The following is a 23,033-nucleotide window of genomic DNA, read 5'->3' as shown; positions in this document are numbered from 1 at the left end:
TATGTACTGACAAGCCTTTTGTTTTCTTAAGACTTTCTAAATATAATTCTCAGCAAGGAGTCTAGTGAGGAGCCAGATTTCAACAAGTTTCTGAGCATTACTGAATTATTTTCCCCGTTGGCCCATTGAGAGATTGCTTTTCAACAACCTGAGGCTTTGTACTCATACCTTTTGGAATAAATTGTTCTGACTCATTGTCTAGTTCTACATGACACCAAGATAGTAGAGATGATATAAGCAGACTATTCTGGGAAACAGGTAAGATGGACCTCTTTTTCTTTTCCCACTTAGAAAATTTTGAACTTCACAGAGATCATTTTATTCATTATATTTTAATAAAACCATGGAATTAATTTCCATGTACTGAAAGGTTTACTAGTTCAGCATGTCTTATCTTTTTCTTAAGTAAGTGGCAATTTATGAACTTGTGCCAGGCAAGATAAAGTTAATGCACAGTCATTGATACACAAGAGGGAACAATTACAGATGTTGCCCTGCAGAACAAGAGAAATAAAAATCTGGACAAATTATGCCACTAGATTATAAATCTAAACAAGAGCAGAAGGGGAATATATAGTCAGGAAGCAAAACAGAAAGTGTGGGAGGCAGATAGGAAGGATGGTTTTCTGTTTGGAATGAGACAGAAAAAAAGTAAATAGTTTAATTGAAATAAATAATATACCCTCCTCTTCAAGTTGGAATTATTTTCTTCCTCTCTGCTTATGAAGCAGGAATGAGATGTGACAATACGAAAAATGCTAACAACAATAATAATAATAGAAATACTACTACTACTGATAAACATTTATTGAGTACTGATTTAAGAGCCTAGAATTATATTTAAATTTTTCACACATTTTCTACCATAATTATCATTCCTCAGGAGGTAAATACTATGATTATGTCCATTTTCTATATGAGGAAACCAAGGCAAAAAGAGGTAAAGCACATCTCTGAAGGTTACATAATAAGAAAAAGAGCACAAATTTGAAGCTGGGCAATGTCAGTGACTCCAGGGTCAGCACCTATAATTAACATGCTCTATTAAATAATTGGATAATTATACAAAAATGCCATAAAAAGCAATTACACCAAAATATGTTACTTTAAACAAACGAGAAGTTTAGATTCAATCAATAGGTATGAAGAACATGTTACAGGTCAAGTTCTACACTGGTCACTTCACATATTTTTCTGACTTAATCCCCATAAAATATTTTGTAAGTATATTCTGTAAGTATATGGTGGCAGCAAATAAGTAATAAGGCTTGGTTTTTTGTTCCTTTTCTGAATCAATGATATCTACATGGTCTTTCTCTAAGAAGCTATCAGATGATTTATATTGTTCTTTCTTCTAACTTGCTTGCAATTTTTTTACCTTTATTGACATTTAGCACATTTTCATTTTTTCACAACCATTGTCACTATCTAGTTTCATAACACTTTCATCACCCCAAAAGGAAACATTGTATTTATGAAGCAGTCTTCTCCATTACCCCCTGAACCAAGCCGCTGGCAACCACTAATCTGCTTTTTGTCTCTGTGGATTTGCCTATTCTGGATATTCATATAAATGGAATCATACAACATGTGGCCTTTTGTGTCTGGTTTCTTTCACTTAGTCTAATGTTTTCAAGGTTCATTCATGTTGTAGTATGCAGAACTACTTAATTACTTTTTATGGCTGAATGATACTCCATTATATGAATATACCATGTTTTGTTTATTTATTCATCAGTTGTTGGATATTTAGTTCACTTACTTGATTTCCTTGATTTGGCTACAGTGCTGCCATGAAGATTCATGTGCAAGTTTTTGTTTGAACATCTGTTTTCAATTCTTTTGGGTATATACTCAGAGTGGAATTGCTGAAACACATGGTAATTGTGAGTTTAATTTATGGAGAAATGGCCAAACTGTTTTCCACAGTGACCGCATTATTTTTCATTTCCACCAGCCATATGGGAAGATTCCAATTTTTCTACATCCTCACTGACATTTTTGCTACTTTCTTTTTTTTTTTTTGTAGTTATCCTACTGTGTGTGAAATGATATCTCGTTGGAATTTTGATTTGATTTGCCTAATGGATAACAATGTTGAGCATCTTTTCACCTGCTTGTCCATTTATATATCTTCTTTGGAAAAAATATATTTAAGACATTCAATTCATATTTGAATTGGGTTGTTGGGTCTTTGTTGTTGAGTTGTTGGAGTTTTCATATATTCTGCATATTAGATTGTTAACAGGTACATGGTTTGTAAATATTTTCTCCTAGTATGTGGACACTTTAAACTTCCTTGATAATGCCCTTTGATACACAAAAATGTTTTATTTTAAGGTAGTCCAATTAATCTACGTGGGGGTGCATGATTATAATTATTATAAATTCTTAATGGATTAACATTTTATCTATAGGTAAAATTCTTCTCTCTTTTGTAATAATTTTTAAAATTTTAAAGTTTATTATTCTAATGTTTTTATAGTGACCCCAACAGTCTTTTGGTGCCTTTGTGCATGAAATATCTCTTTCCATTCTTTCATTTTTAATCTACTAGAATCTTTGGAACTCATGTGAATCCCTTGGGGACAGTATATAGTCAGGTCATTTCTTTAAATCCATTCTGCCTATCTCTGCCTTTTTATCCATTTAATGGTGAACTTTAATCCATTTATATTTATAATGGTTACTGATAAGGACTTACTTCTGCCATTTGCTATTTGTTTTCTTTTTAAAATTTTTTTTAATGTTTATTTATTTTTGAGAGAGAGGCAGAGAGAGAGAGAGAGAAGGAGGGGCACAGAGAGAGGGAGACACAGAATCTGAAGCAGGCTCCAGGCTCTGATCTGTTGGCACAGATCCTGACACAGGGCTCAAACTCATGAACCATGAGATCATGACTGCGCCAAAGTCAGACACTTAACCTTAACCGACTGAGACACCCATACACCCACCCCGTTTTCATTATGTCTTACATATTTTTATTTTATCATTCTTCCATTAATGGTATTTGTGTATTTAACTGACTTTTCTAGTGTACTGTTTTGATTTCCTCCTCATTTCATCTTCTATCTATATCTGTGTATTTATTGTCTTAGGGGCTATGATGAGTATTACAATTAACACCCTTTGTAAATAAAAATCTAGTTTGAACTGAAAACTACTTTGCTTTAATAGCATACAAATTTCTGCTCGTATGCAATTCTGTCTCTTCCCCTTGTTATTATCACAAATTACATATTTGTACATTATGCTCTCACTGACATTGGTGTATAATTATTGTTTTATGCATTTGTCTTTTTTTTTAAGTTTATTTATTTTGAGAGAGAGAGAGAGACAGCATGAGTAGGGGAAAGAGGGATAGAGAGAGAATCCCAAGCTGACAGTGCAGAGCCTGATGTGGACTTGGACTCAAGAACCAGAATATTGTGACCTGAGCCGAAATCATCAGATGCTTAACCAACTCAGCCACTTGGGCACCCTATTCATTTGTCTTTTAAATTATATGGAAAAAAAGAGGATTTACAAACCAAAAAATACAATAATACTGGTTTTTATATTTAACTATATAATCACCTTTACTGTTATTTATTCTTTCATATGGCTTCAAGTTACTGTCTAGTGTTCTCATTTTATCTTGAAGGATTACCTTTATCATTTCTTGTAGAACACGTATAATAGCAACAAACTCTGTGTGTGAGCTTTTGTGTATCTGGAAATTTATTAACTTACCCTTCATTTTGGAGAATAGTTTTGTTGGAGATATAATTCTTGATTGATAGTTTGTCTTTAGGTCTTTAAGTATGTCATACACTGCCTATGGCCTCAATGGTCTCTCCTGAGAAACTGACTGTTACTCTTATTAAATATCCCTTGTACTTGGTGAGCTGCATCTCTCTTGATGCTCTGAAGATTCTCTTTTTGTCGTTGGCTCTTGAAAGTGTGATTACAACGTGTCTCAGTGTGGATCCTTTTATATTTATCCTATTTAGAGATTTTTGAGCTTCTTTGATATGTAGATTAATTATTTCATCAAATTTGGAAAATCTTTGACCATTGTTTGTTCAAATATTTTTTGCTTCTTTCTCTCTCTTTCTCCTGGGATTTTCAAAATGCGAATGCTATTAATCATGGTGGTATCTCACAGGTCCCTTTGTCTCTGTTCATTTTTTCCCATTCTTTCATCTTTCTGCTTTTCAGATTGGATGATCCCAATTAACCTATCTTTGAGTTTGCTTCTTTTTCTTTTGACTGTTCAAAACTGCTATTGAACCCCTGTAGTGAACTTTTACTTCAGCATTGCACTTCTCAGCTCCAGAATATCTATTTAGTTCCTTTAAAAATTTTCAATTTATTTATTAATATTCTACATTAGTTTATAGATTAGTCTATTCTGTAATGATTCTCCTATTTCCTTTGATTCTTTGTCAATGATATTTTTCAGCTCTTTGAGCATATTTAAGACAGTTGATTAAAATCTTTGTCTAGTAATTCCAGTTTCTGGGCTTCCTCAAGGATTGTTTCAGTAATTTATTTTTTTCTGTGGATGGGCTCTACTTTCCCAATCTCAGATTTTTGTTGTTGTTAAAATGGAAAATTCGAATCTTAAAATGGAATAACCCTAAAATCAGATCTTCTTTCTGCCATCCACCCCAGTTTTTCATTGTTGCATATTTGTTGCCTGAATACATCCATTTATTCAGTGGTTTTTCCAAACTATTTTTGCAAAGACTATATTTTTTGTCATGTATTTTCACTGAAATCTCCATTCCATTAGCTTAACACTCAGCCTAGGGCATGATAGAGATTTTCTTAAACTCCTTGAGCCCAAAAGAAAAACACAACAAAGCAAAAAATATCCTCTTGTTTATTGTAGATGGTTTTTTTTTTTTAATTTTTTTTTCAACGTTTCTTTTATTTTTGGGACAGAGAGAGACAGAGCATGAACGGGGGAGGGGCAGAGAGAGAGGGAGACACAGAATCGGAAACAGGCTCCAGGCTCTGAGCCATCAGCCCAGAGCCTGACGCGGGGCTCGAACTCACGGACCGCGAGATCATGACCTGGCTGAAGTCGGACGCTTAACCGACTGAGCCACCCAGGTGCCCCGTAGATGGTTTTTGAGCTATGGAAATTCTTTCAGTGTTTAGCCAGGATGCCTACAAATCTACTTTAGGTTTTTCCTTCTGCCTATCCAGCATCTAAAGGTCAGCCAGAAGTGCAACCATAGGGTCCTCTCAGGTTTTTTCAGAGCATGTGTTCATCACTAGGCATGCATTTGGCCCTGTAGTTTCTTAGTAGATGCAGAAGTCCTTGGAAGCCCTCATTTTTCCATCTCTCTCCTCAGCATCATTCTTCCTAGGCTGTTAAGTCTGTTTGTTACTTGTCTGCTTCCTAGGTTTTTAGGTCTATTACATTTGCTGTCCTTTGACCTAAGGTGGTTTTGATAGTATATGCTTTTAAATACTTTGGAAAATTCTGCAAAAAGGCTACTCCATACATGAGAGAGTTTCAAGGGAGGAGAAATAAAGGCAAGCCTCTGAGTCAATCCCTCAGCAAATCACCAATCAGGTCAAAATATACAACAACAGCGATCCACAATTATTTGAGGACCAGGTTTATATTGACCCATCAGGTCACATGAGGAATGTAGGCTGCTGTCCAAGCAGCTGCTGCTGACCTGGGGGATGGAGAATGGTAGGCAGATAAGCAAAAATGTTACAGCATTCCCTAAGTTTAATTTGTGAACTTGGAATAAAGAAATATATCATAGTGTGGCGGTAAGAACTAAAGCAGATAATTATGATCAGTTGCCAGTATTTCCAGTAAATAGTAAGTGTTCAGTAAGTGGATACTATTATTACCATTGCTTATGAAAAATACGTGTTTTTTTCTTGTTTTGGTTACTGTTTTCTTGTTTTGGTTACTGTGTTATAGACAGAGAACAGAGTAACTCTTTTTTTTTTTTTAATGTTTACTTATTTTTGAGACACACAGCATGGGAGTAGGGGAGGGAGGGAGGCCAGAGAGAGAATCCCAAGCAGGCTCTGCAATATCAGCACAGAGTCCAATGTGGGGCTCAAACCTATGAATTGTGAGATGATGACCTGACCCAAAATCAAGGGCTGAACACATAACTGACTGAGTCACCCAGGCACCCCATAAACCTAGGATTTATTACCTGCTAAATGGGCATGATAACAGCAACCTACCTTATGGGTTATTGTGAAATTAATGTAACACTCTGTACCTGATATATAGTAAATACTAAGTATCTACTGCCTAACACAGGATATGAATAAATATTCATTAATAAAAGTGAATGGAACACTAAGAATATAACAACTTCTATTGCTTTTTAAAAAGTGAATCTTTCTATATAACAAAACTAGTGTGAACTATAGTCAATAATTTGATGCTTTCAGCTCTGTGAAAATATTTTTCAGGTGTTCTCATGAGCTGTGAATGAAATCCTTGGAGAGTACATTCAGCTCTGCAGCCTAGAAGTAGTTAAGTCAGTAGTCCTCACAGAGATCATTGTGCAAATTTTCATGACAAATCAAGGAAACTAATTTCCTGTGTTGACTGCATCTACAGTAGCATTTCATTGTAACTACACTTCAAACTTGAACCTCTTTATTATACTGTAAATGAAAGTTCAGGATGTAGATTCTCTGTTCTCTTAAAAGGTATCATTTTTGCCTGCAGTGTAGATGTAAACGTTCAAAACCCACAACACAACTTTTAATTAGCTAAATTATCAGGGAGGGATTATGCAAAATAATGTTTCTTTCTCTGGAGCATACAAAACAGCCTCAGAGCACAATTTACATTTCTGTATTCCCAGAAACATGAATATGCTTTAGCAGTTGTGTAATACAACCTACCCTGTCACTTAACTAAATTGCTATGGTGACAAAATATTTAATGGGTAGCTAATCTTTAGTAATAAATCTGTAGCATCTCTTTTCCTTTTTAAATTGTCAATAAGAATGCATAAAGTTGCTGCCATCTAGCTCATGTATCATATTGATATTCCATTTCTAAAAATTCCAGACATAACAATGCCATCATAGTGATAACCAAGGAATGAGAGTAAAAGTTTAGTATTATCTACGATATTTTACTACTTATTATTATAATTTTATATTCACTGGTTTTTATACGCCGCAGTTTTTGAGTGTTTCTGTGGAAAAGGAATTGCCTTTTACTTCATATAGCCTCAATAATTTTGTTTTTGGCAGCATTTAGTGGATCGAATTTAAAGTGTGTTATATACCAAACATAGAGTGCTAGTTACTGGCCACACAAAGTCAGGCAAGACATACTCCTTGTCATTAAATTGTTGTGGCCTAGTTGAGAAAAGAGGCTTATAAATCAGTGATGGCAAGTGTGGTAGACAAACTTTAAGATGAGTCTCAATGATACCCACATCTTGGTGTTCATAGCCTTGCATAATTCACTCTCTTTTGGTGTGGGCAGGGCCTGTGAATTGTTTCTAATAAAATATGGCAAACGTTATAGGATATGACACTTGTGATTACATTATGTTATATAGGACTCCTTGCTAGTAGACTTGCTCTAGAACCTTCCTCTCCTTGCTGCCTTTGAAGAGGCAAGCAGTCATGAACTGTACAGCTACAAGCAAATAAATTACACAACTAACCGAGTGATCTTGGAAGCTGATCTTTCCTCATGGAGCCTCCTGATAAGAACCCAACCTTTATTGACACCTTGATTGAATCCTTGCAGAGTCACCCAGCTTAGCTGTGCCCAGAATCCAGACCCACAGAAACTGTAGGATGGATAAATGCATGTTGTTTCAAGCTGCTAAGTTCATGGTAATTTATCATGCAACATTGAAAACTAATTCAATGATTCAGTGTTAGTCTCATAATTACACTGTTTGAGCATAGGTTTTGTGCATTAAATCATATTATAGGACCAGGAAGAATTTCTGGAGAATGTCACCCTTGGAGTAAAATGAAATGGATTTTAGCCAGAAGAAGTACAAGAAAGTTTAACTTGGAGTTGTCTAGAGGAAAGAGGAATAACATTTCAGATAGAAGGAAAACCCAGTGTGAAGTCACAAAGGCAAGAATGTAACACTGTTCAACTGTATATTTTTGTAACATGGCTAAAATTTTAATATATGTTTTAGTGTAATGAGAAATGAGAGCTAGTCAGGGGCTAGAGATTATATAGAACTTTCTTTCCTAGCTAGATTTCCAAACATATGATGCAGAAACCTTTAATATAATTTAAACTGGGGAAGATATGATCAAGTCTATGTGCAAAATCAATTTTGCTTAGAACATGTAATAAATGATGAGTCAAAAGCCAATCCTAGTTCCAAGAACAAAGATTTCAAGAATAAAAAGAAACTGGCTCCTCCCTCCTTTCTCCTTTATTATGACCCCTAAGTACTTCCACAAAAACCCCACCTCCTTGTATTGAGTCTATTTACCTGAATCTCTGAGACTATGTTTCCCATGGGCAGCAACCATGGCTTACTCAATTTTGTTTCCCCAGAGGCTAAAACAGTACCAGGTACATGGCGTATATTACTACACCATAAATTGTTTTGTGTTAAAAAATTGTTGTCTTAACAGAACATTCAGGCATAATTCTTGTGAAGTTGAAAGTAAATTTGGAATAAGTAAGAAAGAGATCAAAATAAGGGCAAGGATTTTTACTTCAGGAAACATCCTCAAAGCATATCTGGAATATATCATAAGATATTAGACTTTCCTGCTTTTTACAAGCCTAAGATATAATGTGTATACTGTCTTTATAGGCTTACATAAAGCATTGTGTTTTGAGAATCAAAAAGGCAATAATATTGAGTAAGAAACTTAAACAGGCACATTTTATACAACAAGCTTTGGAGTTCATTTTAGGCTGTAATTAGGATAGGCAAATGGGATTAGAACAATAATTAGCAAGTATGCTTTTAAAATAAAATTGCATCATAGACTTTTAGAAAGTCATTGTGGTATATTGGGCCTTACCCTACTTTAAGTCATGTTGAAACATTCCTTTCTAGAAAACTCACATGATAAGCATCATCCTTCCCTCATTTTCTTTCTTTCCAAACCCACTGGTAGTCTTGCCACTTTTTCTTTCACATCTAAATTATTGTGCTACCTACCTGGTTGATCCCATTGTGTGAAAACTAGACTAATACTGTGGAAAGAGAATGAATTTTAAGTCAAATGGACCCAATATTTAAGCCCAGTCTTCTATCCCTTTTTCAAAAGCGTAATTTCTTTAAGTCTTCTTCTTTTTGTGAAAAACAAACAGAATAACTTCCTATTTGTAAGGATTATTGGGAAGATTAACTAAATACATATCTCTAATCACAATAAATCCTTGGAGATTATTAATTATGTTTTATTCCTTACCAATTAAATAAGACCAAATAAAGTAGTTATTTACTGAGAGGTACCATGGGATGGAGGAAAGAACATGACCAGTTGGGCCTAATCTATAGTCCTGTCTTTATTTTCTACTTGCTGTGTGAATTGGGCACGTTACTTAATCTTTTTGAGATTAAGTTTATTCATCTGTAAAATTCAGGTATTGTGAGAATTTAATTAAGAGTAAGAAAATGTTTATGCCTGGCACATAGCATACACTAAGTAAGTACTTTGTGAACATCTATGCCAGGGATTATTCTAAATTCTAATAAAGATTTTCAAATGAAAAACTTCTATATGATTTTAAGAAGTTAAAAAAACTAAATGCCCAAGCAACCAGACTATGTCAAATAGATCTTTTCTGTTTCTCATTTTATTATATCTTTCCTGAGAATTCATGTAAATCTTCTGATTTAGAAAATTTCAAGTACAACCCGGGAACAGCTTCAAAAAGGTAACCAGAGCATGAGAATTCTAAGTGGGAATCAAACATTGTTTAGAAATAAAGTTACTTCAAAGGGCCAACATAAGTGTTCCACTTCCTATGGGATAGAAGCAGCAAAGCATCACGGAAAGAGTGGGATCTATGGAAATAAGTAGCTTTCATATCAAACCCAAATCTCATTGTCTTTATAAAAATGGAGATAACATTCCTATTTTGCAGGGTTGTTATAAGCCTTAAAAGATATGAGATGTGGCACTTTAGAATACTTACATTCTAACTCATTTCTCCTGTTTCTTTCTCTCTATAGAAGAGATAGGGATATCCATCTACCATAGCTTGATTATAGCCAACAAGATCACCCTGATTCCATGGACCTAAAAACAATCTTCTTATGGTAATGAATTCAAGTTAGAGAATTTTCAAAAGATAATACTTGCTGGGAAGTTGACATGAATCTTTAATGCTTCTTAACATTTATATCATTATTATAAATTAAGATTGACCATCTGCTTTAACAATCCAATCTCTTCTCATGAATTGTGTCTACCACTGAACTTGACCAACTCTGAAAATACAACTGAATCTCTTGATCCTCAAAAATAGAAATTAAATTTTGGACAGAAAAATCTACTGCCACAATTTATTGGACTATCTGGCATGTCCTTAATAAATATTGAAATAATGGATTTTACAAGTAATATCTCCTTATGATGCCATGCCTAAGAAAGCCAGATAAGGATTCTCTTGACATTCACCCATTAGTATACTCAAAAGTATTTATTAAGCTTCTACTATATGCTAAGCATGCCTAGGTATTAAGGATAGAGTATTAATAAAAGACAAAAATGCATGCTCTCATGCATTTAAAATTCTGGTCAGGGGAGCATATATCATATTAACTGAATTTAACCACATAATAGAAACTGTTTTTTTATGGCACATTTTCTTTTTGTAAAATTAGGACTATATACACATATTTTTGACACTTTTCTAGAGATTTTAAAGACGAACTTAACCGTAGATTTATCTATAGAACAAAGATAGTGAAGCACTAGCTTACTCAGTAGATGTTTTGGTACCTAATACATAATAGACACTGAACAGGAATGCTGAGAATGTGAGACCTAAAAACACATATATTACCCTCATGTAGTGTGCAGCCTGGTGGGCAGAACAAACAATTAAACATTTATAAAGTTGAGTGAAACTAGTCCTACTATTAGCTAATCTTGCTGGATAAAACACGGTAAGATGGGAAATTTGAGTCTTTTAGGTTACGATTCTGCTATGTTCATTAAAATACAGTCTCTAAATAGTACTTTTATTAAGTAATAGTATCATTAAAAAATACAATAATAATAATTTATTCTCTGTATATTGAGAACTACATGAAATGTGATAAAAGTTGTTTCCTTGAATATATAAAAAATACTGGTATTATGTACTTTGAAAATCTTTTTTGGCTGTGGTCCAATCTAAACTTGTCAAAAGTCAGGACTAAGCTTTCCATCATCACCATCATCAATTTTCCAAAGTTCTAGAAACAAAATTATACACATGTGTAATTTTAAACTTTTTTGACTATGGTAAATTTGAGAATAATTTAACTGTCACAGCAGGAATCATGGATAATATAGAATAAAAAAAATGAGAACAATAAGATACCATCATTACTGATAAGTACAGTCTAAAATTAGCTGATGTAGTGATTTCAGGCATGAATGCACAGCTGCACCTTATACCTCTGAGAATTGTTTGCCAGAATCCAGTTTCAAGGAGCTCATTTTTAACTATCAGTTTGTGCAAACTTTAGTCATTGCTTCTTAAGATTTATTTTTTCCCATATCAATTTTAAACTAATCAGTAATATTAAAAGACTGTATTAGTTATTAAATATTCAACCTTAAAATATTAATTACTATTGAAGTAGATGTTTTTGAAAACAGTTTGCATGGTTTTAAGTGTTCTATCAGGTAATACATGGTATCTCATACAGTGGGTGAGCAAGAAATGTTTTTGAATAAGTGAAAAATACTAGTTCTCTCCCCTTCCTTCTTTTACTTATTATATTTCTTTTTCCATCCCTCTTTCACGTATTTGTTGAATAACTCTTTCTCTCCAGCTCCCCAACATTCCTACCATGGTGAACCCAGGCTTGAAATTTAGATGAAATTAAGTGTTTTGTGGAATAAAAAAAAAAAAGATCACTTTCCTTCAGGGAATTTTTAAAACCTAAATCTGTTTTTAAATCTATACACACACACACACACACACACACACACACACACACACACAATATTTGTATATATTTTTTAAAAGTAAGTACCATCTCTACTCCTGCTCAAGTTCACTGCCAGGTTAAGAATGCATGAAAATCTACAGGATTCTATGAAAGTAATATGTGGAAAGAAACAATTGCATGGAGATGAAAGCTAACTTGAAAGAGATTTGGCATTTGAAGTTTTATCCTACAAAAGTACTAGGAAGATGGTTATACTGAGAGACAGGATTGTGAAAATATTTGAACATTTAGAGATTCTATAGATGCAAAATGGAGGAGGAATATAGAAATCATGTAAATAAGTAGCTCAACATAGTCGTGTTGGGAACAGACCAAAGGATCCTGTGAATGAATTTCTATCTCAAAAACAGTGACAATAAGTTACTGAAAGGGCAGGCCTACGCCGGCCGACTCCATCTTGTTCTGTGTCCTCCACCTTGACCACGCCTCCTCCCCTTGAGTAACCTCCCGCTCACCCGTTCAAACTTCCCAATCAAAACACGCCCGGCGACCTGCGTAACAGGACTCCCACCCTTCCCCAGCCAATCGGCCGAGGCCATGACCCTTCCCCAGCCAATCGGCTGAGGCCACAGCCATTACCTCACCAACTGCCCCTAGACCCCAATAAAACCTTTGTGCTTTTGAAACTTGCTCTCTCTCCCCGGCATCTCACCACTGGTCCCTGCAGGTAGGGGATTGAGCTCGAGCTAGCTCGAATAAAGGCTCTTTGCTTTTGCATCGGACTCGCCCCCCTGGTGGTCTTTGGGGATCATGAATTCTGGGCATAACATTACCATCTGTATATTGTTGTTTGGATCATATTTTGTGAAGTCTCAACCAGACAAATATTTCACACTAAGTTCTTATCATGGGTGAATCTCTGGGGTAGACGTTCATCAGTAATATTCACATGATGGAAAGATCACTCACTTCCTATTAGAAACTCTAGCTGTGCCACTTGTGACTTTGGACAACTTCTAGATCTCATTTTATCTTAATTTCTTCATCTCTAAATTGACAACAATAATTCTGCTAATTATATAAGCATCAACTTTTACAGTAATTTTTTTTAGATATGTGTTTTTAAATTTTTTAACTCATTCCCTTTGAGCCAAAAACAGAGATTGATTTTCTAATTAGATATGTGATAAAAAGAAAATAGGTTGTCTTTAGTCAAGTTCCTCTGATGATTTTCCTTCAGAGACGAGGACAAAATTTTAAACTCATTTTAAGAAAGTACTGTTTAATTATTAAAATATAAAGTACTTTGAATCAATTTGAAATTGCCCAGAAGATTTGTGTCCTCTTAAAAATAACATGGTTTTTTGGGGGAGGGAGAGCTAAATATCAGTTCAGTTGTGTAAAACCTTCCACAAAAATAAATGAGGTTAATAAATAACGACATTTTAAGTCAATATATAGCTCAGAGTTGAAATGAGTTGTGCTCAAGGAAGTTTAAGATACAGTTGTAGGAGAATAGTTTTTGCCACCCCAAGACAACACATTAAGAAGGTATATGCACAAGAGAAGTTCTGAAAAATGAGTAGAAGTTACCCTTTTGTAAGAGACATTTACATGTATAAGCAACATTTCCATTTGTAAGGGTACCTTGCAACACCAGGAAGAGAGGGATAACTCTAAACCTCTAAAAACTATAATCAATGGAGAAGCCACAGGCTTAAATTTGCACAACATCTTAACTCTTTCACTGTGCTTTTCCTGGTAATCTTTCACATTGACTGTCTCCAGCCAATATTTTCTTTTGTCTTAAGCTAGAGATTGTATTTTAGGTGATGATTTTGGCCGTTTCAGGGGGTTACTTAGTTTCCTTGCATCTCTTCCATGTATATACAAGGTGTACATGTTATTAAACTTTTGTTTTTCCCCTGTTAATATGTCTCATGTCAATTTAATTCTTAGACCAGCCAGAAGAACCTTAAATATTAGAGAAACTTTTTTTCTCTCCAACAGAGGCATAAGTCATGAGAGTGAAGGAGCTCTACATGTCTGGAAAATAATGCATTGTTTCTGAATGGGGAAAATACAGTAATGGAAACCAATTAGTCCCATATTGTTTTCATTTCACATTGTTTAAGGAAGGAAACAGAGAAAACCAGAGTCACTCCATGAGCAACTGCTTGTTATGAATAGCCAATACATGCAAATATTGGCTCAGACAGTACTGTGACCAATGCAAATCTCAAAACAGAGAGAGTATAGGTTACAGATAACACTCTAAGAAGAGAAATCCTGGAAGTGATGACATGAAAGGATAAAGACAGGAATTACTCTAAGAAAAATGACTTAAGAAGATATGTGGATGATAACAGGGACATTTTAAAATTGCAAAGAAGTTATTTCTTTTCCAAGATTTACACTTTGTATTGACATCTCATTTATCACAAAATTTTGACACTCTGTATGGTCCACTTCAGCGCTTAATTTTCTGGACTTTAAGTATGGTATTGATACTTATGCTAATATTCTTATAAATATTTAATTTTTCTTAAAATAAGTAAAATTGACCCTGATTGAATGTTTGAGGTCTGGTTGATTTGCTTCTGGGTCTTTACCTTGAATTTCCATACAAAACCACAGGAGAAGCAATAGTACCACTCCTGAGTTGCAGAACAGATATCATGGAGAAGATTAAAATATAAAAAGAGAAAAAGACAAGCCCAAATTGGAGTCATTTTCCCCCAACTACAGCAAACCAAGACTTGTAGTTTCAATCTATCCCCAGAATGTGACCTTTTAAAAATCAAGAAAATCCGAAATTTTCTTATCAGCCCTAGTGAGGTAATCTGCATGATAAAGACCCTGCCATTTCCCCCCCCCACCCCCCCAAAAAAATAAAAGATGTTTTGGCCCAAAACAATCTTTTGTCTTCTTTGCTGATAGCTTTTTGCCACATCCTTTTTCATAGGAAAACCTTCCATTGAGTACAACTCTTTAGAACATTTCTCTATTTGCTAGATAGGGTGAATTTGCTACCCAATTCATAAATCACATAAGTAAGCCCATTAGATCTTCAAATTAACTCAGCTGAATTTTTTTTTTAACAAAAACATCCAGTAGGCAGGTTTATAGACAAAAGTTTATCAAAACAATCAAATAATTCTTCTCTTATAAATAAAATGTTGTGTAATTATTTAGTGCTATTGTTATTATTTTCAGATTTTCTACACACAATCCCAATGAGTAGTTAATTTTTCAAACAATTATCATTACAGTGAGATCAACTTTTTCAAAGTGCATCACAAGATAAAAATCATATTCTCCGTTGAAGAAAGTCTTGGAAAACACTATATTAGACTTTCATTTAATCATATTAGGGGTACCTACATGACTCAGCTGCATGTCCAACTCTTGATTTTGGTTCAGGTCATGATCCCAGGGTTGTGGGATCTAGCCCCTCATTGGGCTGAGTGTGGAGCCTGCTTAAGATTTTCTCTCCCCCCCCCCCCCCATCCCTTGCTCATGCATGCTTTCTCTCTCTCTAGAGTAAAATTTTTTTAAAAAGTAATCATTTGATTGTCTCATGTGATGTGATTTTATTTGGTATTCCATATTTGCTTGGAAAGGATGGAGTTGACGTTCAAGTTTTTTTCCCCTGTAGGGACCAAGGGCAGGCCACCCCAAGATGGCCCACTTTGACAGGAACATTATTTTGAGTTGAAAGCAAACAAAACTGAGAAAATTTAGCAAAAGCTTTTTATCTTCCTCTCTTGTCTGTTTGTACCAGGAAGAAAGCTATTAATAGAGGTTTCTCTTTACCTAAGAAACTTCTCTAAATGACAGGTCAATTTTTGTTTTCCAAACATTTCCTCTCATGTTCCTATGAACAGTCTTTCTCTCCTTTGTATCATGAGACCCCTACCCCTCTCCTTAGCTCATGTAAGCCTCATGTTGCCTCACTGTCAGGAATTTCCCTGTCTGTGTAGCTTTCTCCTACTTACGCTGTTATTTGATTTTCTCCGGTTAATTTGTCTCATTCTTATTCAAGCTGGAAGGACTTTGAAGGACAAAGGAAATTCTCCTTTCCCAATAGCCCCTTGTTCAGACATTCTGCTCACTCTCTATGGACATGTACTATAAAATCGATCTATTTTTCAGAGTTGTGTTTATAAAATTATGGCAATATTTCAAGTCCTTATTGATATTGAGAACATACCTAAATCTTTTATATCCAATCATTTTCAAATATTCCAAGGGTTATTATACTCAAAATTGATAATAATTTTTTTTCATAATTTCTAGTGTCACCAACTGGGCTCCTAAGACCTGACCTTTATTGATCATCTGCTTGTACCCATTGGCCTTTGTCTCACATTCTTCCTAATTAATACCAGTTTAACAAAACTTTTTTATGTGTGATATCACAAACTTGAATGGAGAATGGCACTAAAATAAGAAAAAAATTGAACAGCTTTTAAAATAAAGTTTAATTTCACAGTAGCTTATTTACAGTAGAAAATGTCTATCTATAAATGTATCGCAGAGAGATGTTATTCCAGCCTATCAAAGCAAGATCTACAAGTTCAGAATGGGTAAGAAATAAAATGTTTTCTTTATTTTCTTCCTTTTCTCCCTTTTTTCCTCTTCCTTTTTCTGCCTTCTGTTCTTTGCAAACTATTACTGAAAACATACTTGATGTCTTAATTTTCTTAGGTGCCAGAACTTATAAGGAACAATTATGCACACTCGTCTCTCTAGGAGCTTATAAGTGGTGCTGTAAAAATAAGCGCAATAGAAAAACAACCTCAGTAACAGTGGCCTCTTTTATGGTATAATTTCATGGATGGCAAAAATGGCTTTCCTGTTGCAGTAGTGTTTTCTGATGAAAATAACAAATGCTTTGGAGTCAGGCAAGCAGGAGTTTGAAGTTTGGCTCATCCATTTACCAGCCACTAACCTGATGCAAGGCTCTTAACTCACTGAGTCTCAAAGTTCTCATTTGTAAAATGAGAGAATAATGACTCCTAGAAATTCTTTGAGAATTAAAGATTGTTTAGAGCACATAGTCCAACTTTTTTGCATCTAGTAAATATTATTTTTATATTTTAGTATTAATACTTGCAATTCCACAATAAAAACTATAGAATGTTAAGGGCTCATAGGAGCTTATCCTTAGAGATAACCTAGGTTTAGTTTACTGTGTTAAAGTTAAAAACAACAGTAACCAAACCAAGTAAAACAAAAACTTGAGGCTTAACACGGGCAGTAAAATCCACTGGGATGGTGATTAGTTTAGGGTCATAGAAGTTGAAAGTCAAAGACTAAGAGTACAGTGCTTATATAAGATTAATATTCTTTTCCTTAAGACTTTATCTGCTTTAAAAATTCAAATTACCTTAGAGAGAGATAATATCTTAAGTCTACTTAGTTATAATTTAGTGTTACTGTTTATAGACTCACTAAAACATTTCCTGAGACAGTCATAACTTTTATATTTCATATAAAATTAGAAACTGTAGATAAAGATGGAATATACCACATATTCTAAGGAGGAAAACCTAGCAGAAAGAAGGATACATATGGATCACCAGAGGACAGAGGGAGAATCTCTGTTAGGCATTTTTCCTATGGTATTGCAATATCTTTTTTTCCCTTTAATCCTATGATAATATTATGAGGTGAGTGATATTATGTCTGTTTTAGAAAAAGATCTGACGTTCAGTGAGAAATCTGGAAATGAGTAATAGAGTCTGTATTCAAAAGTGTGTCAGTTTGACTCAAATCCGTTAGCGGCCCCACTATATCATGTCTTCAGCCAAGGTTGGCTTCCTAATGAACAGTTCTGCCTAAGCCCAAATTTGCTGCTCCACCTGGTTGTAGTCCCAACATAAATTTATAGACCCTTCTTTCAGCTAGAACGAAGCAGAAACTCTTATTAAAAGAACATAACCAAAAGAAGATTGGAGCATACACTTAAACAAAAAAAAACGAGTAATTTTTTTTTTTTTAATTAGACCTAATGCCTAAGAAAAAATGGACTAGATATTTACTTCTATAGCTATCAGACCAGAGCTCCCCTAAGTTTTGTCTCCTTTATCTCCTCTTCTATCCCCACGGACCTCACTAGAGGCACATTTCTTTGGATTTATAATAGCAGTCATTCTTACATTAATGTAGCACTTTATGAGACATATTTATATCTATTTGCCAGTTCTTTGGGCTCTAGTAGCAATCTTCAGAGGCAAGATGGCAGGTAACTGAGATTTTTTTCTTATAGGCTTCCAGACATGTTAAGAGTTTTAGCAAGAATGGCAGAAAGGATGAAGACAACAGGGGGGCTTAGAGGTACGGCATAGTCAATTAAAAGGGCAATTTGTCTCCTGCATAACTGCTCACAGTGGGTCTTGATGGAATAAAGTGAATAGGGAAAATCTGTATAGGCTCTACATTCAGGCCTCAGTCATCCAAAGTGTTTATTCAACTTTATTGTCAAAGATCATTATTTATTTTGTCCTTACTTCTAAGGAGTAAACATTGTTATCATCATCATTATCCACAATCATAGATTGAACACATATTTTTTAATGTAGGGAGAACACAAAAAGAAAAGTAATAGTTGCCAACCCTAAGGAGGTTAATAGATAATAGATTTAACCAGGGTTCAAGCTCATCTTTCTCACCTTGTATCTTAGTGCACCGAACCTGACATTTACTCAATGCTTGTGAAATACTGTATTGCCATTCACTATATATCCTGATTTGTCTCCCATGATGCCTCAAAATGTGGGAGGATTATATGTTTTTGCCTATTTAAACCAAGAGTAGATACGTGATTAACTTTATTCAATAACATTTTGGCAGATGACATGTGTTACTCCACGAAACAGACTTTAGAACCAGTATTTAGCTCAAAATTCTCTTTACCTTGAATTTGTGATCATGGAAGAATAAAATGAGATTAAATTTCCACCATACTGAATCAATGAGTGACCACTGTGAGCAGAGCCTTCTTATAAACCTGCAAAAGACATACAGTGTAAGTAAAAAGATATATTTTATTGTTTTAAGCCATTAAATTTCAAGCTTTTTATTATTGTACCAATTATTACCAATCTTGACTGATGGAGTGTCTAATGTTTGTTGAATAAATAAAGAATGAACCTGCTTTCATTTATTTATTTTTTCCTTTTCTTTATCTTATAAGTTTTTTATTTTATTTTATTTTATTTTATTTTATTTTATTTTATTTTTTATAATTTAATGTCAAAGGGCTAATATACAATGTATACAGTGTGCTCTTGGTTTTGGGGGTAGATGCCTGTGGTTCATCACTTACATACAACACCAGTGCTCATCCCAACAAGTGCCCTCCTCAATGCCCATCACCCACTTTCTTCTCTCCCACATCCCCCTCCCCCATCAACCCTCAGTTTGTTCTCTGTATTTAATCTCTTATGGTTTTCCTCCCTCCCTCTCTGTTTGTAACTATTTTTTCCCCTTACCTTCCCCCATGGTCTTCTGTTAAGTTTCTCAACTTCCACATATGAGTGAAAACATGGTATCTATCTTTCTCTGACTGACTTATTTCACTCAGCATAATACCTTCCAGTTCCATCCACGTTGCTGTAAATGGCATGATTTCATTCTTTCTCATTGTCGAGTAGTATTCCATTGTATATATAAACCACATCTTCTTTATCCATTCATCAGTTGATGGACATTTAGGCTCTTTCCATTATTTGGCTATTGTTCAAAGTACTGCTATAAACATTGGGGTACATGTGCCACTATGAATCAGCACTCCTGTATCCTTTGGATAAATTCTTAGTAGTGCTATTGCTGGATCATAGGGTAGTTCTATTTTTAAGTTTTTGAGGAACCTCCACACTGTTTTGTAGAGCGGCTGCACCAGTTTGTATTCCCACCAACAGTGCAAGAGGGTTCCCATTTCTCTACATCCTCGTCAGCATCTGATGGTTCCTTAGTTGTCAATTTTATCCACTCTGCCCCTTGTGAGGTGATATCTCAGGGTGGTTTTGACTTGTATTTTCCTCACGATGAGTGACATTGAGCACGTTTTCATGTGTCTGTTGGCCATCTGGTGTCTTCTTTGGAAAAGTGTCTATTTATGTCTTCTGTGTATTTCTTCACTGGATTATTTTTCGGATGTTGAGTTTGGTAAGCTCTTTATAGATTTTGGATACTAACCCTTAACCCAATATATCATTTGCAAATATCTTTTCCCATTCCGTCAGTTACCTTTTAGTTTTTGATTGTTTCCTTTGCAGTGCAGAAGCTTTTTATCTTGATGAAGTCCCAATAGTTCATTTTTGCTTTTAATTCTCTTGAGCAGGAAATTGCTGCAGCTGAGGTCAAAGAGGTTGTTGTTTGCTTTCTCCTCTGGGGTTTTGATGGTTTCCTGTCTCACATTTAGGTCTTTCATCCATTTTGAGTTTCTTTTTGTGTATGATGTAAGAAAGTGGTCTAGTTTCAAAGAATGAACTGCTTTCAGTGTCTAATGTTTGCACATGACTTGTTATTTCTGACAGAAGGTTAAAAGTTGAGTACTATGCAAATAATATATAAATACTATATTTATAAAATATAATTTATAAATTGCTATTTATAAATAATAATTCTACCTTGGGATTAGGGATAGCTTCATTGAGTGGTTACTAGGCAACCTGTTTATACAGGGCTACAATAAGAATGTGAAACGAAAGGAATTCAGTTAATAATTGTCTAAATGTTTACTGAGTTTCTATTGTGAGTCATACATTTTGTTTAACATTTCCTATTAGTCAAACATAAGATATGTTAGTCTGCTGAGCAGTTGTTTTTATCTTTTAATTTTATTTATTTTATTATTGTTATTTTAATAGAGAGAGAGAGAGCATGAGTGGGGGAGAGGGGCAGAGGGAAAGAGAGAGAGAGAGAAGGAGAGCAGAGGAGAGGGGCTGAGGGAGAAAGAGAATCCGAAGTAGGCTCAGCATGGAGCCTGATACGGGGCTGAATCCCATGACTCTGGGATCATGATCTGAGCTTGAATCAAGAGTCAGACACTCAACTGACTGAGCCACCCAGGTGCAGTTATTTTTAAATTTTCCTAGAGAGCTGGCAGGTTAATTCAGCAGCCTTGGCATTTGGGGAAGAGACTGTATTTTAATCCATTCCATTCTCTCCTTCCTACACAAGGGATATTTACATTTAAAGACATTCTGATTATCAAAGCAAATTGGATCATTAAAGCTTATATATCCACTGATAAGGGTCAACCAGTTCCTTTCTAGGGCAGAAGTTCATGAAATCAAGAAATCAGGAAAAGTTAGGACTGGGAAGAACTGGTGGAATGATTGATGGTTCTGAGACATGTGGTCAAGAATGGCTCTGACTGTGAATGGAACTGAAGTAGGGAAAAAGCCCAGCAGCAGAAAATTAGGTAGTGTGGAAAAATTAATACATTTAACATTTTAACTTCCAAGACTGGAGTCTGTTGAGCTAAAGGGAAAATGGAAGTTCATTTTCCTTGGGAATGGTGAGAAGTAAATGATTCTGGAAAATTAAGAAGGCAAGATGAGTAAGGTGGTTCTGTTGGAAGTGGCCCTGGAAATCCCTCACATATCTTTGCTTAGGAAACTAGGATAGGTGGTCTCATGGGTTAGCCTTCTCTTTGGTCAGGTTCCCCTTGGCAGACAGGATTTCCTGGGCATCCCTGCAGTTAGAGGCAGGGACGGTAGGCTTGACCAATGGTATCTTTGCCAGGAATCCACTAAAGAAGATTATTAATTACTTAAGCAATTATTGGAATCAATTATTTGTATCAAAGGGATACAAAATACAGAAGCTGTGGAGAAGCCATCCAAATTACCTACTGATTATCAGAGCTCCTGACGGTCAATCTGCCCCACAAAAGTTAGATAACACTGCATACCATATTCAACTGATTGCAAATTCAAACTATTACTCATTTTTCTTAGCTCTTTTAATTTTATCTCCTTCAAAGATCTCTACTGATACCTTGAACTGGGTATAACTTTTTTCAGTAAACAATCATAAAAATTTAAATATAACTTACCTTCTATGTCCTTCACAATTGCATGAAAAGTCCTAAGATGGTAGGCCTGTTGTCCTTTCCCTGCATTCCTCTCAGAGCTCAGCATAATGCTGCGAACACAATAGGTGCTTCATTAATGTTAATTGACTTTAATTTTATGCTTTACATATTGGGTTATAAATTTACGATGTGAGAAACATAGTTGGCTATGTAGCTAACATACGACATATTTTTCTTGAAAAATTGAAATATATTCTGATCGTCAAAATTTAATTTAAACTTTTACGTGCTACTGGAAATCAATCTTTTTGAATTTGAGTGGTACAGACTGCTACTCAAGAAAACTTCTTAGGTAGCCATGATTTAAGTAGAAACTTTTTTCAGAAACAAAATTTCTCATCATCTTTTAAAATGATAACTTTAGTCTATTTGCTAATATGTATCTCTCTCTATATTTATATGCTTCCTGGAGTCTCTGTACTTGTTAGCAGAGCAACAAAACTTTATGCCCTTTCATGTCCTAAAAATCAGAGAAACAGCCCAACGATATGTTGAAATGAGAACCCCCTTTTTTTGATCCTGGACAGTTGCTGTGGATGTAATTTCTGTATTTGCTCTTCTTGACTACAAGCAGAGCATTGCAGGACAACAGTCATTTAAATACTATAAGCTGAAAATAACATGGTTAGGAGCCATGTTTGATGTTCATATGTGGTTTCTTGGCATCGCATGTGCAGATCCATCTGTTAGATGGCAGAGCGCCTACATACAAGGTAGTGTGCCATTTTCTTCAGGGGTAATAATGCTAATTAGGAGTGGTTTTCAGTGGGCAAGTTGCCTAATGTTACAAGTGCTGTCTCTTTGTAGAGTCTTCTCTT

Source organism: Prionailurus viverrinus, chromosome D1 (genome assembly GCF_022837055.1).
Source record: "Prionailurus viverrinus isolate Anna chromosome D1, UM_Priviv_1.0, whole genome shotgun sequence".
NCBI lineage: Eukaryota > Metazoa > Chordata > Mammalia > Carnivora > Felidae > Prionailurus > Prionailurus viverrinus.
Note: the sequence above shows the minus strand (reverse complement) of the source record.